Below are 13400 nucleotides of genomic sequence, written 5' to 3'. Positions count from 1 at the left end.
TAGAATCTTCCCTCCATCTCGAGTCTTCTTCCACAATATCTGGGCCTTACATTGACCTTTGCCAATTTACTTATGATAATATCAAATCTACTAAACTCTATATCATACCGTGCCGTCAAAATTTGTTGTCTCGTGGTTGGAGTCGATGCAATCGCCTCTAATGCTACCACGACTCCCCCAACTCATAGTAAATTCTATCCTATCCCCTCACGAGGATGTGCTTCTGAATCTACTACCAGGATATCAATCAAATCCTTCTGCGAATGCATCCCATCAACACAAATAATCTCTGCTCCAGTCCTGATCCCCTCGTTGGCCAACCAGTCAGAAGCTCGATTCCCTTCCCGGTAGATATGGGCTATCTGAAACTCTGGAATGCACCTTACTTTATTTTCTATAGATGGCAGCCAATTATTTAGTTTCCAACTGCAAAAATTAGACCGCATAACCCAATTTATTACCACCTGAGAATCACCTTCAATATAGATTTTTGATAATCCTTTCTCTACACAAATATTCAATCCTTCATCAAGAGCTCTTAATTCGGCTTCATTATTTGTAGCTCTACCCATAGCACCCATAATTGCACCTAACATCCTCCCTTCCTTATCCCTCAAAATTGCTTTGTATCCCGCCACCCTTGGATTACCTTTACTTCCTCAATCGAAATTGAGTTTTGTCCAACATTCCTCCGGAGCCTTCCACCAAATCTCCTTCCTTCGACTCTTTTTATTGGGGGCTATGGAAGCTTTGAAATCCTTTAGTGCCCACCCTTTAGTGCCCACCTGGCTTCCATCAAAATATCCCATTTGGAAAATACTTTGATATTGTTTCCTGACACCTTCCCATTCACCACCTCTTCTATCCCTCTCCTGATGTGGTCTATGATGTAAGCCACTGGGTTTATCTCCTCCTTATATGTTCTCCTATTTCTCTCTTTCCAGATCTGCCACACTACCATTGAGGGACCTATCACCCAAAGATTCCCCCATTTTGAATGTCTTCCTATAATTGGCTAAGTCAGCAAGAACTCCAAGAGATTCCTATTTCTCACCGATCGCCACTCTAACATGTCTAAGAGCCAGTCCCAACTTTCCACTGCCACTGGGCACCACAAGAGGAGATGATCTGGTGTTTCTTCCTCCTTGCACATGATGCACACACTTGGTCCAACAATGCCTATTGATTTCAACTGACGGCCCGTTAGGATTCTATCGTGCGGGGCAATCTAGAGAAATGCACCTGCTTTTGGTAACACGCTCTTGTCCCAACAAATCTTTGAGGGCCAAGACAAGTCCTTCGCTCTTTTTCGTTGGACAACATAGCTCAGGTTTACTTTATAGTTCCCATATTTTGCCGCATACCATATTCATGAATCCTCCTCCTTTGAAGGGAAGACAGATCTATTCTCCGAAATTGCAATCATACTTCTACTGTTCTCCTGATTCCAAGTACCCACTTCTTTCCTTTTGACCCGTGAGCAACTCTTCCCAGAACTGTCAAAATAATCTGCCACCCATTCACCGACACTGCCCTCAACCTCCACCATCCAATCATTGTCCTCTATACATTCCATCAATGATCTCTCTCCTTGCCACAAATCTCTCCAAAATCGGGCTTTTCTACCGTTTCCAATCTTTCAAGAAAGATGCTCCATAATGAGGCTTCTGCTCTCCCAGATGAATTTCCAAACCGCCGACTCTGCCTCAGAATTAGAAACTGTGAATATTCTCTCCGGTTCTCCAGAGTCAAGATATTTGTGTGTCATGAGTTTACACCAGGGTTTATGTGGATATTTGTACATCTTCCAAGACAATTTTCCCCCAATACTAGGTTTTGCAACTCCATTTTCCCAAGACCCGCACCTCCTTCCTCTTTCAGCATCTAGGCTGTCTCCCAATTGATCAATGCGATTCTTTTGGAATCCTTCGACCCTTCCCATAGGAACTTATTCAGCAAATCGTCCAATGCCCCTATGACTCCCACAAATAATCTGAAACAAGACATGATGTAAATAGGGATTGCAGAGAGTATTGATTTAATCATTTGAATTCTGCCCGCCTATGACAACCATCTGTTCTTCCACAACATCGTCTTTCCTTGACATATGTTTATCACTTCTTCCCACACTTGCTTGTTGTTCCTACCCATGGACAAGGTAACACCCAAATACTTCATAGGAAATTGGGCAATGGGAAACTCCAAAATGTTGCCAATCTTGGTTTGCACCCTTTTGTTTGTGTTCACGAAGAACACCTTAGATTTATTCTTGCTCATACACTGTCCTGAAACCTCAACATATTGCTCCAGAATATTTTTAATCTCTCTAGCTTCTGACTCAGAGGCCTCCCCAAATAAGATGGTATCATCCATGAATTGCGAATGAGTAATAGACTCAAAGTTCTTGTGCACCTGCAAACCTTTCCACAAGCCCCTCATTTGTGCCTTCCTAATATTCCTCCCTAAAACCTCGACCATCAAAACAAACAGAGATGGAAACAGGGGATCTCCTTGATGCAAACCATTAAATGCTTTGAACAATCCACAAATAGATCCATTAACAAGGACAAAAAAAATGAAGTAGAGAGACAAAATCTAATGTAGTCCAACCATTTCCTATGAAACCCAAATCTCTCAAGAAATTTCCTTAGAAACTCCCAAATGACCCGATCATAAGCCTTATTGACATCTAATTTTACCACCATACCTTTCTTGTAATCCTTGCACATAGAGTGAATGGTCTCTGCTGCTAGAATAATACTATCTAAGATTTCCCTCCCTGGGGTGAAACCTTGCTGCTCCTTCGAGATAATTTGTTCAAAATCGTCTTGAGTTGAATATCAAATGCCTTCGAGATTATCTTAAATAAAGAGTTGCATAAAGAAATCAGATGAAAGTCCGCCATAGTTTCGTAATTCAGCTTTTTTGGAATGAGGACTATAATGGTGTTGTTGATTTCTCTCACAAATCGTCTCTTCTTCTTGAAATCTTCAACAACTTTCCAAATATCCTCTCCCATGAAATCCCAACATTTTTGAAACACCTCGATTGTGAAGTCATCTGGGCCTGGAGCCTTATTGGGGTGCAAGGAAAAAGTGGACTTCTTAACTTCCTGTAACGAGAAAGGACACATAAGCATTTCATTGTCCTCTCTTGAAACCTCCTCTTGTATTACTTCTATCATGTGATCGCTCCTATCATTATCTCTACCATTATCCGTGTTGATGATATAGCATCGGTAGAAATCCTATAGGCCGACTCAACAAGATCAAATGTGTGAATGGCCTATTGGCCTTACACATTTGATGAATGTATCAACTTATTTTAATCCTTTAATATCTTTATTAAGTCACATATGCATTATCAAGTTTAATGATTAAACTTACATTATCGAGTTTGACTTATCGGATTTGTTTCAAAGGGGCCGACTTTTGGTTAAAGTCCGCCACCCCTTATTTGAAGGCATGCGATGCTTCATGAAGGTCATGCCTCCTTGATGAGAGCCGACTCTTGGATATCTCCTTTCGATGGATATATATGGACTTGGCCTTCCCTCTATGGAATTGAGATCAGACAAGTAGTTCGATCATAATCAAGTAGATTGAATTCATGTACAAGCAGATCAATTGATGGTGAGAAATTTATGTAGCGTGCTCGGGGGTGACGATAAAAGCTTATCGTCTATGGTTTGGAAGGCAACATATCTGATGTTTGCCTGTGGTTAACGTGCACTACCTTAAAATCAACATGGTATCAGAGTCGGGTTCCTTCTATAGAGCCTAACCACTTGAAGGTAGATCATGTGCTCTCAAGGAAAATTCAATAAAAAACAATTGCAGATTTATGATCTCTTCCAGATCAAACTAGAAAGGATAATGCAACGATTACACTCATTGACCTCCGTCCTTCACAGTGGCATCGGTCAAGTATCTAAACAAATCAGGTGGTAATCAGGGGATCGAGTCTCCCCATGCCTCAAGAACAAGTATGATGGCCCAAAATCCTTTTCGTTTGAAGTTCCGTGGGGAACACATACAACAACTTGTGCAAAAAGTTGTCTTCTGCCCAGTCAAAGGATTTCGCCCAAGATTTTAAAGCTCGACATTCTCAGCATTGAAAGATGTCGGCTTGTGACTTGGACTCGGGCTACTGTGGCTGGGGAGGTTTCTGTGCTTGATACATTCTTTGAAGAAGAAGATGAAGAAAGGGATAGAGACGGAGCCCACAACCTTGTGGAATTGGTACTTGGATTGGCTTTATCAGGACAAGGAGCTCAGATTGTATATTGATGTCAGCCGAAATGGGTTTACAGATGAATTCGTGGAGGCGATGGAACCCAAGTTTCAAAGTGCTTTTAAGGCCTTGGAAGAGCTTGAGATTGGTTTGATTGCCAATTCGGACGAGGGCCACATGGTCAGGCATTATTGGCTCAGTAAGTCTAGTATTGCTCCCAATCCTAATTTGCGGCAGCAGATTGATAGAACGCTTGTTGCTATCTGCAAGTTTTCTGACAATGTAATTGTTATCACTTGAACCTGCACCCCTGTTTGCTAAGCTATCAACTCAGCAGGCTTGTGACACATGGGAACCCTCCTAGGCCTGTGGGTTGCCTAAAAAATGGAGTGAACCTCCAGAGTAAGCTGGTTCTTTTCAGTTTCTGCACCTAAACTAACAATTTCTTCAGGGAAAAGAGTAAGGAGGAGAAAATGTAAAACTAAAATTTTGAATATAAGGTGATTACACCAGATGGTATTTTTGAAATCTTACTAAGCAAAGGACATGCAGTACAACAGTGATAATAAACCCTTTTTTACACTAACCAACAACCCATGACCCTTGCATCAATGCTTCATAAACAGGCTGGATAATCACAGTCCTAAGAGAGAAAAATCCTTTTCACAACCTAAGACTATTAATCATTAAAACACAGCTTATGACCTGCAAGTAGTATATATGTTTCTGCATAAGGCATCAAAAGGAGATGTAAATTTTAAGGGGGGCAAAAGCCAACCACCAAAGAACTGACTAACCCTGAAGATCCAGCAACAGAGAAAGATGAGAAGTAGAGCAGCAAACCAAGCTATTATCCTTGCCAAACAGGTATCACCAAGCTTTATAACTCTTGAAAATGTGTTACAAAGACATCCCTTCTTGTAGAGAGAACTAAAAAATTACAGTCTGCTCCAAGATGAATGAATTAGAACCCTTACAAAAATGAAGGCTCCTAGTATATATGCCTTTTTCCAAAGTTATCAAGAAGACTCCACCTCCTCATTTTAGGTCGAGCAAACTCAAAAAACCTACTTTTTGGGCCTCAAAAATATCTCAAAAGGGATAAACTTGAGCCAAAAGGCTAAGTCATCCATTCTGCAACCATAAAACCTCATAAATGCAACATAAATGACCCTGAAATGCCCCTGACAGGCCTGCAAGCCCTCATAAATGCAAAAATATCCCTCCCTTTGACCAAACAAAATATCTAATAAAGTGATTTTTAAAAAAAAGATTTATTATTATCTGGTCAGACATTTGTTTGACTTTATTTTCATTTATATTTAAAAGTTTTAATAATATAAAAATAATAGAATTGTTTTATTTAAAGTGACAAAATAAATAAATCACTTTAATAACACAATTTTATTATTTTTATTTATTAAATAATAAAATGTAATAAAAAATATATTTAATGAAAGTGTTTGATTCACACTTTAGTAAATAAAATTCTTTATTATATTTTATTATTTTTTAAATATAAAATAAAATAAAATCAAACCTATGTTTGATCAAATAATAATAAATTTTTTAATAAAAAGAAAAACTTTAAAAAACATTTGTTTACATCTTTGAGGGCGTATTTTTGAGTTTTTTCAAAAAAATACTTGCTAAGCTAAAATGCAAGAGGGGACAATAAGTGACATGTCACTTAGGAAAAAAAGAAAGTTACAAAATTAAAGCGATCAAAATCACTTAGGAGACATGGCGAGTGGCCTCCATGCATATTGCGTGGCATAAGAAGGGAAAAGAAATAATTTTTTGTGAAGACATTTTAAGGGAAACATAACCCTAAAATCTCCATTTGCCTCTTCACTTTTGTCTTTCGACAATTCTGGAAACTGGCTCTGCATCCTTTTGGGCGCCGCTAGGGTTTGAGATGGGCGTGGAAAGAAGAAAATGTTGGTCTCTTCACTGTTCTGGGTGTCGAAATGGTTGCTGGGCCTCTGTTTCTCCTTACGGCCTGCTCTTTGACTGCATTTTTGCTAGCTTCGGGCTCATTTTTTGGAGCCGCTGTGGAAATCCGTTGCGTTTCTGAGCATTTTTTGGGTGTTCGAAGTGACTCCTTCCTTGCTGGGCACGATCCTTCCACTTTGCATCCGTTATTCTGCACAGGTCCGCCATTCTTTACCGATTCTGGAAGGAAAAATGTTTTTTAATGTAATATGCATGGCTTTCCTCTCTGTGTCTTTCTGAAATATTTCATGGCATTCGAACTTGCTTTCCATCTGCTTCTATTTGTAAAAATCTGCTTATGTGATTTGTTGCACTTTCTGTAAGCTATTAACTCAGCACTGCAAAATTATCTTTCCCCTTTCTATCATAATTATGAGAAAAATACTTCGAATTACTGTGTTTTCCATTTTTCTAAGCACTGTATTGAAGCTTTCGATGAGAACTCTTTGTCAGCTCATCCCTCCTTCTCAATGCTTGCATACACCGATGTAACTTCATAAAACATCTGCTCTATATCTTCCATGGCTTCATGAATTGTTACTTTATTCAAAGAGATACCCCTTTTTTCTAGATCCATTCCATTTTCCCCTTCACTTGATTGCTCTGAAGCTGCTAATTCTACCATTTTGAGGATTGCTTTTCTGCGCTCTGAATTTGAAGCTAATATACCTTTATGTGGGTGTCTGGGAAACACTTGACCCTTTTTCTTAAATGCTTAGAGTTGTATCGGCAAGGTTGATACTGCAATCTGAACTTCTTCCCTCCATTACTGTTAACTTTATCATTACAGGTATCACTATCTGTCTCATCTTTATCCAATGGGAGAATTACATTCCCATTCTTGTTCTGTAACTGAACAACTCCTTGAAGATCATATTTGGGCACAAAAACAGGGAGGTTCCTTTCAAATATGCCCATTACCAAGCCACATTCTGCTTCAGTAGGTATGAGAAATAGTGTGATCTCTTCATATCCTTTAGATGCAGCCAAATGCAAAGCTGTCCTTCCATCATAGTCAGCCCGAGCTGGATCTTCACCAGCCCTAATCAAAATCTTTAGATGATATAAATCACCATGGTAAGCAGCGCTGTTTACTTGTAATGTTAATTCGGCTTCTTGCTTTGCAATTAGAAGAATGATATCTGATTCCAGCTGCTTGATTCTCAGATCTATTTCTTTTCCCTCAAGGAGGTTGGTTAGGACCTGTCGTCCATCTTTGAAATAAAGTTGTAGAATATTAACAAAAGATTGTTTTTCTAGTGGCAATAGTCTACACAACTCACAAACACGAACTGTGTAAGGCTGTGGAATCTTGCAAAGCACAGCAATTTCACCAAATATGCTATGTGGTTCAAGCCGTGAAATAGCATCCTCCAATCCATGTAAATCCTTCCTTTGATTCTGGAAGGGTTGCTGCCAGATAATAAAAAATGCAAGCAGCAGTATGTGTGCAATAGAGCTCTACAGCTATAAGTTTCACTATTCTTGTGAATAGATAATTTATACGGATATCCTTTTCCATTTTCTGGAAAAACTCTGTAAGCTTCCTCACTCGATATAACCGAATCCACAACAGGTATCTTAATCCTTCCTCTGCAATTAAAATCCTGCTATCTGAAACTCTTTGCAAGTAATCGAATTTCCTCTACAGCAGTTTCACCAAATATGCTATGTACATCTATCTCTCTACAAGAAAGCTTCTGAAACAAAATATCTATACCTCTTTAATCTTCAAAACAACCATTAGAGCTGTTACTGCATACACTGGAGCCACTGGGACCTGCTTTACTTGGTACTTCAACACCATGAGTTTCACACCATTGAGTAATCAAGCTTCAAAGCACATAATCTGGTGTCAAAATTATGTGAGGCAAGACTTATTGAGTCCTAGGGCATGTTTTGTGACCTGAATCAAACCATTTTCTGACTAAATAATTGGTCATACGTCTGTCCTGTAGCAACAATAACAGGATCTTTCATCAACTTTAATGAAATTGGGCAACGGAAATCTTCTGGAACAGTAGGGGAAGTAGTCTCTAAAGCAAGACATTCAACACCATACCTATCTTCTTCCAGGCTCCCAATCTCCTGAATACCTTTCATCTTTTTCAGAAGATAGATAATATGTTCAGCAGTTTCACCCATCTCACCACCTTTTTCCTCCAAGAGATCCTTTACTGCCCTTGACTCTGTTGTGTACCACAAGTAATCAGTGGTGTCTTTTGTTGTATTGAAGACAACATTTTTACAATCCGGAAGGATGCTCATAGACCATGCAGACAAGCTATAAGTGTTTCCATTAAATGTTGTAGCTAAATCTTTTGTCTGATCAGTATTGGCAATGAATGCTGAATATGTTTCTGAGTCTGTGTAGTAAAGGTGTGCCTCTAAACCAGGTCCAAGATAGCGATATTCAGGGCCTGAGCTCATAGTAGCTGGTTCACAAAGTTTAATGGCTCTATGTAGATCTTTAATGTGCCCCCATCTTGGTTGTCTCACCATTCTAAAAGTTGATTGCCATTTACACTCACAGCTGATTCAAGTACATCCTCGTCTGATCATGACCACTGTGTACTCCTTTGATAACTTTACTGCTGTGTGCATCTTTGAATGACTGTTTGGACTGAAAATGGTGAAAAACAAACACTAGAAACCATCCCTTTGTCATCTGCCATTCAAAGCTGTGCATTAAAAATAGATATTTTATAAAAACTGTAGCTGCCATTTAAACATTATTCTCTTAAAATCTGAATATTATTTTCAAGGACGCAGCTGACTTGAATTTGTTGAAATGTCTGATCAATCACGCCTTTTCCAGCTTATCATAAAAAATCTTTTAGGCTTGATGCATAAAATGTCGTCTTGTTGATCTGATTGTATGAAACCTTGCGATTGTCCACATGAGCTGGGCTCAACCCTTGTGGGAGCCGCATTCATCTCCACTCATCTTAGTGAACTTTATGACCAGCAAACTGTCCTTTTTTTTTTCCTGCACATGAAACAAACCTGTTAGCAAAAATGCATATTTATGGTGACTTTCCTTTGATCTGATTTTGCCTTTTGGAGATTCCTTTGTGATGCGAGCTATATGCATTCGATGTGTGTAGGGATCATATATATATATGCGTGCATCAGTACATATGTCAGAAATGCAGCCAGCTATTGCTTAGAACAAAATGTTCTAACACATTGTTTGTTTCAACTTCTTGCAGATATCAGAAAGAAAGCCTCAACGGACCAGGGTGGAGCAGCAAGACAAAGGCGATGACGAGTGTCTCTCAACTGTTCCAGTCATTCAGGCAATGACTGGTTCCATTTTTGACATGCCTTTTCCTCATTTTTTTCCTGTGTACTTGCATACATATATGTATATTTCCTTTCTGCATTGGATGTACGTAGCTAGTCCCACGGCTCCTTGTGTGGGACGCAATTTTGAATATGAATAAAAAACTTTTCTTTTGCAATGAGATGTTTCTCTCTTTGTTGTTATAGAATAGAAGTACTTAGAAACACCATCTTTAAAACACAAAAATAGAGAATTAGTATACACTAGCTTTCTTTTGTTCATGCTAGCATTTCTCAACCTATTTTTCAGCCAGGAGCGAAAAATAGGTAACAGTAATCAACATCAAGGACGACCTCTTTGCTTAGAGCATCGCCCAATTCTTGTTGCCATCTTCCCAGTGTGAATTCACTTTGAATTTGGTTTTGGAAGAGTTGCAGAAGGATCCATGGGCAGCGCAAATGGATGCAAGAGCTGCATGTTGCACTGACACTTCTCTGAGTGTGGCTGCGGGGTTGGTTGGGGCTTGTGTGCTTGGAACTGCTGCCAGAATTATGCTTTTCATTGGCGGTCCCTCTACCCAAGGTTTAGGCACTGATGAATCTCTATTAAGGTAGGATGATTGCTTGCATTTCTTTGTAGAGGAAGAATCAACATTCAGAGGGAGTCTGACATATCGTCAGAAGTAACCTTGGATGAAGAGATCAGAAGGTTGATATTTGCTTCAAAGGGAGCTTGTTTTTCAGCTTCAAAGGGAGCCTAACATTTCAACTTTAGAGGGAGCCTAACATTTCAGCTTTAGAGGGAGCCACGCCATCATGAAGATTTGGTTAATGCATTTTTCTTTATGATGGAGAAATTTGAGGTAAAAGCCCTTGTTAATGAGTTCTTCTCTTAGAGAGAGAAGTTTGAGGTGCAATCCCTTGTTAACGAGTTCTTCTCTATGAGAGAGAAGTTTGAGGTGCAATCCCTTGTTAATGAGTTCTTTTCCTGTGAGGAGAAGTTTGAGGTGCAATCCCTCGTTAATGCATTCTTCTCTGGGAGAAGTTTGAGGTGAAAGCCCTAGTTCCATCCTCTGCAAATAGGTATGGTGGATCCACCCTCTACGAGTAGGCATGGTGGAGATGCATTCTTCTCTGTGAGAGAAGTTTGAGGTTTCAGCCCTTGTTATGCATTCTTCTATGTGAGAGAAGTTCGAGGTATCAACCCTTGTTATGCATTCTTCTCTGTGAGAGAAGTTTGAGGTATCAGCCCTTGTTGTGCATTCTTCTCTGTAAGAGAAGTTTGAGGTTCTAGCCCTCGTTCCACCCTCTGCAAGTAAGTATGGTGGATCCACCCTCTGTGAGTAGGCATGGTGGAGATGCATTCTTCTCTGTGAGAGAAGTTTGAGGTTTCAACCCTTGTTATGCATTCTTCTCTGTGAGAGAAGTTTGAGGTATCGGCCCTTGTTATGCATTCTTCTTTGTGAGAGAAGTTTGAGGTATCAGCCCTTGTTGTGCATTCTTCTCTGTAAGAGAAGTTTGAGGTTCCAACCCTTGTTCCACCCTCTGCAAGTAGGTATGGTGAATCCACCCTCTGTGAATAGGTATGGTGGATGTCATGTAAGAGACTCCATGACTTAGCATTTGTGTGTATTCACCCTCTGCGAGTAGCCATTATGGTCAAACATCATGATGAGTTGATATGCTATCATGATGAGGTGATAAGATTCTTTCATTCACATGAGTGTAGCCATTATGTTAGTCATCGATGAGGTGATGTGACTTGTAGAGATTAAGAAGGATTCCTCCCTAGCTAAGAGGGAGTGTTGATGATATAATGTTGGTGGAAATCCTATAGGCTGACTCAACAAGATCAAATGTGTGAATGGCCTATTGGCCTTACACATTTGATGAATCTATCAACTTATATTAATCCTTTAATATCTTTATTAAGTCACATATGCATTATCAGGTTTAATGATTAAACTTACATTATCGAGTTTGACTTATCGGATTTGTTTCAAAGGGGCTGACTTTTGGTTAAAGTCCGCCACCCCTCATTTGAAGGCATGAGATGCTTCATGAAGGTCGTGCCTCCTTGATGAGAGCTGACTCTTGGATATCTCCTTTCGACAGATATATATGGACATGGTCTTCCCTCTATGGAACTGAGATCAGACAACAAGTTTGATCATAATCAGGCAAACCGAATTCATGTACAAGCAAATCAATTGATGGTGAGAAATTTATGTAGCGTGCTCGGGGGTGACGATAAAGCTTATCGTCTATAGTTGGGAAGGCAACAGATTTGATGTTTGCATGTGGTTAATGAGCACTACCTTAAAATCAACAATCTGAACCAAGCAAGGATTGGAAATGATGCACTGCAACGCTTTCAATCCCCCCCCCTTGATACACCAGGAGCCTCCCTCGTCTTTGATCGCATCTATTCTATTGAGAGATATTTTGGCCTTCACTGAAGAGTGAATTTTTTTTGTGTTAAAGTCCCCTACCACTATCCACAATTCCCTGGATTTGTCCCTCCAATATGACTCTTCTTTCTTCAGGACCTCAGCTAAGGAGTCTTTCAAATACTTTTCTCTTTCAAATTCTGAATTTGTCATCCCCGACCTCAGCACCTCCTTGTTCAAGGCTTATAATTCTTCTTCCAATCTCAACTTCTCTGCAAATATGTTCTTGAAAGATACTTGGTTCCAAATCTTAATTTTATCCTTCAAACTATGTAGCCTTTTAACAAAACAGAAGCTGGGAGAACCTACAAATGTATTACTCTCCTCCCACTTCTTTAAATTATCCAGAAAATGTTCATCCCTCCACCACATACTCTGGAATTTGAAGTTCCCTTGTATTCGAGGCTGACCCACATCCAATACCAACTGCACTGGAAAATGATATTAGCCAGAGATTGGCAAGATAGATGAAGTGACTGTGTATTCATCCTCCATCCACTTGGGTCCCACAAAGAACCCGTCGAGTCTCTCCGAGATCCTGGTAAAGTTCCTCCTTTTGTTTGTCCAATTAAAAGTTCCATTCTTCGAGACCACATCAATAACCTCATTGGCAGCAACAAATTCTCGTAAATCCTCCATTATCCTATTATCCCTCCTAATACCTCCTTGTTTTTCCTCTAGATTCAAAATGGCATTAAAGTCCCCACCAATCACCAACCATTCCTTCTCCATAACAAGAGTGTGATCCAAGATCTCCATCCAGACTTTCTTTTTATCCTCTGTTTTAACTGGGCCGTAGACATTTATCAGGGGAAACCACCGATCTATCGACAATATATGCACATTGCATAATATCCAATAATTTGCCATCTCTATTGGGATAGTATTTACAACATGTGGGTTCCACAAGATGCTCAAACTGCCTGTTGTCCCTCTAGCCCCCTAAAAGAAGCCTTCCACTTCGAACAATAATGGAGAAAGCTCATAGCCTTGTCCAAATTAATTTTGGTTTCTTGAATGAGTATCACGTCATTAGAGCCATTCTCTAACGATCGCTTCACCAAGCGTTTCTTGTCAGGGGCTGCTATACCCCTAACATTCCAAGTGAGAATTTTCATGGCATTCCAAGGGAGGTTTTACCCCCCTCGGATCTCTTCATAAAATCTAACACACTGATAATCCCCTTCTCTTTTGCCCTATCTTCTCACAATTGCTTATTGCTCCTCCTTCCCTTGGAACCTTTTGCTCTCCCCAATAAAGAATTAGCTGATTGACTAATGCATCTCGGGTCCAAATTGTCCAATTCATCTTCAATATCACATTCATCCTCAGAGATCGAAAAATTCACCTCTGTATCCAAAAGCCCTTTGCTACTCACAAAGGCTTTGTTAGACGTCTCCCCCTCTTTGTTGGTGTCTCCTATAGGGGTTGCTCCAC

Source organism: Cryptomeria japonica, chromosome 8, assembly GCF_030272615.1.
Source record: "Cryptomeria japonica chromosome 8, Sugi_1.0, whole genome shotgun sequence".
Classification (NCBI taxonomy): Eukaryota; Viridiplantae; Streptophyta; class Pinopsida; order Cupressales; family Cupressaceae; genus Cryptomeria; species Cryptomeria japonica.
Note: the sequence above shows the minus strand (reverse complement) of the source record.